Below are 3,321 nucleotides of genomic sequence, written 5' to 3' on the forward strand. Positions count from 1 at the left end.
AGTATAAGACTCATTTGCATGCTCGACACCAACGTATAGATACTCGTCACCACACCCATACGTCGTACTCAACACTAACACGTAGCAAATAAGACCACAATACCTATTCCCTCAAGCTAAGGTTAGACCAAATACTTACCTCAATTCCACGGATAAAATCAAGTCTCAATTACCGCTTTATCTCTTGGTTCTACTTCCAATCTGCTTTAATCTAGTCATAATTTACTTAATAACATCAATAAATGCTAAATAAACCAATTCTAATGCATGAATATAGATTTTCCAATATTTTTCCCAAAAAGTCAAATATCGACCCCAGTCCCGCTTAGTCAAAACTCGAAGTTCGCACCAAAACTCGATTACCCATTAACCCATGAACTCAAATATGCAATTGGTTTTGAAATCCGACCTCAATTTGAGGTCTAAATCCCCAAATTTTGAAATTCCTAATTTCTACCCAATAATACCTAATTTTCCATTAAAAACCCTAGATTTTGAGATGAAATCATGAAAAAAGATGAATTAAATTGAAGAATATGAGTAAAAAATCACTTACCTATGATTTGAAGAAGTTTGTGCCTTTGAAAAATCGCCTAGGGATGTTTAGGGTTCCAAATTTTGAAGAATGAAGTGAAAATCCCATCCAAAAGATGTTTTTGATCAGGTGCAGATGTCGCAATTGCGAAGCTCGCAAATGCGAGACAGGCTTTGCAATTGCGAACCTGCTGCATATCTTCTTCTCTCGCAATTGCGAGCATTTTGTCGCAATTGCAATGACTGGCCCCTCCTTGATGACTTCGCAATTGCGAAGGGAGGCTCGCAAATGCGAATAATGCAGGCCTGGGCTTCTTCGCAATTGCGATAAAGCCCTCGCAATTGCCAAGCCTGTTAGGCTCGCAATTGCAAAGCCTGGCCTCGCAATTGCGAGATCAGAGCATGCAACAATACCAGATGCAACAGCCAATTTTCTCTAAGTCCCAAAATACTCCGTGGCCTATCCAAAAATCACCCGAGCCCTCGGGGCTCCAAACCAAACATGCACACAAGTCTAAAAACATCATACAAACTTGCTCGTGCGATAAAATCGCCAAAATAACATCTTAAACAACGAATTTGCCATCAAAACTCATGAAATTCATAACATAGTTCAACATTTCTATTTTCTCAACCAAGGGTCCGATTTATATCAAATCAACTTCGATTCTTATCAAATTTCACATATATGACCTAAATATTATACTAAACTTGTATCGGACTCCGGAACCAAAATATGGGCCTGATACCATCAAGATCACACACCATTTAATTTCCAACAAATATGTCAAACAAATCGATAGAGTTCGGGGGTAGGTTATGGTACCAAATCATGGCACCTTTAGACAGAGTTTCCCCAAGCTATTTTAGCAAAACTGATTCAATCTCATCATCTTCCAAATCATTCCCTTTTATGCCACAAGTGTATGTGGTAATGTGCTCGTTGGGATCAATGGTTTCATCGTATTTCGGAATATCTGGCATCCGAAATTTCTTCGGGATGGGCTTTGGAGCCGCACTCTGGGGGAATGGTTTTTACACGAACTTCTTCGAGTCCAATCCTTTTAAAATCGGAGGTGCTCCCTGTATCTGGTCGACCCTCGAGTTGTATGTTTCCACCTTTTTGTCATTTTCTTCAATTTTCTTTTCTCCGGTCTCTATCCTTTTGGTGAGCTCCTCGAGCGTTTTCATAATAGTGAGGTTAGTCCCCGAGCAATTTTCATCGGGCCTCATCGGTTCTGTACATCGAGTGTTCACTGGTTCGGCTGTGTTAAGGGTTTTATTCTGACTCTAAAGTTGAGCGTTGGCGACCTGCTGGGCTTGCAGCATTTCAAATATCACCTGGAGGCTGACTCCTCCTTCTTCCATTGCTCGTGTTTCCTGGCCTCCGGCCTGGGCTTGTGCATTCCTTACGAGGTATGTGCATGCGTCCGTTTTTAGAGCGTTGTGCGAACTGATATCAACTGGCTCCACGTTAGGCACTCCCCTAGGGTTTATGGGTGGAATACCGACCCCAATACCATTGTTTTCTCCTAGACCTTCGTCCTCGTAAATGGGTGTGTTCTGCGTGCTAGACATGTTTAAGCCTGAAATCAAAGAATCTTTGACAAGAAAAAGTGAAAAGAATAACGTGTTATCAGAAAACTAGCACTAAAACAATCACTATTATCTTTAGCCCCATGGTGGGCGCCAAACTGTTTACCTCAAAAAATGGGGGTAACAATTAAGTGTAATTTGTGGTTTTAAAGATATATGATTTATTGTAATACTAGTGAATATACAAGTAATATTGAGTTTAAGTAAGAAGAATTGATGAACCAAATCGGTGGCGCTATGAAAACGAGGACCTCGAGCTAAGAGCGATGAAGTATGAATAATAAAGTAAAAACAATAAAGCTGAAGAACACTTGTTGAGCACGTTAATCAAGAAAAGCAGAGTAGAATATTCTATTGTAGTGAATAATGTGAGATGATCCTTACAAAATGATTGGGGTCCCTTTTATATAGGAGGAGAAAACCCCAATATAGTACATTCCTAATTGTAGTAAAGCATTCTATTGGTACATGTGTACAATAAGCTAGTACGGACCTGTATCGTTTCGTACAAATCTTATCCTTTAATTTATACATCTCAGTATTAATATGAACAAATCAAAAATTGATAGTTACAAATATTTTAAGTACTGGTTAGAAATTCTAAAACATATAAATATGTCAAAAATAATATTAGAAAAAAATATAGAAGAATATCAAAAAACTAAAGATATTAAATACTTAGAATACACACTTGATAATATAAAAGAAATTTCAAGGTTAATTTCGTTAGCTACAGATAATCATGAAAAAGCATTTAATTCCACAACTACATAAAAAAGATCCTATGAAAAATAAGATGAACTCAAACAACCACCTGGATTTCTAGGGTTCTTAGGGCAAATTTGGGATTCAGATTTTTCTGGTTATTCGGACCAAACCAAGCCTGGTTTGGTCACGAGGGAGGTCAGGGGAGTGCCTGGCATGGATTTGGGGGGGTTTGGCATGGGTTGGGGTTTGGTTCGAATCTTCAAATGAAGATTCGAGACGATGTAGGTTGATTCGAGCCAAATGGTTTGTAGATTCGTGTTCAGGGGGTCAAGGTGCACTAGGAGTGTTAATTTGGTGACCGGCGGCGTTGATGCCGCCGGGTTTCAGGCGATGGGGTAAGGGGGCGGCACTAGGGTTTCGTGGGGATCTTCTGGTTCAGTCCCTGAGACGATGAAGACGAAAGGGGGGGTTTGGTTATGGGGG

The sequence above is a fragment of the Nicotiana sylvestris genome, unplaced genomic scaffold, assembly GCF_000393655.2.
Source record: "Nicotiana sylvestris unplaced genomic scaffold, ASM39365v2 Un00022, whole genome shotgun sequence".
Taxonomy (NCBI): domain Eukaryota; kingdom Viridiplantae; phylum Streptophyta; class Magnoliopsida; order Solanales; family Solanaceae; genus Nicotiana; species Nicotiana sylvestris.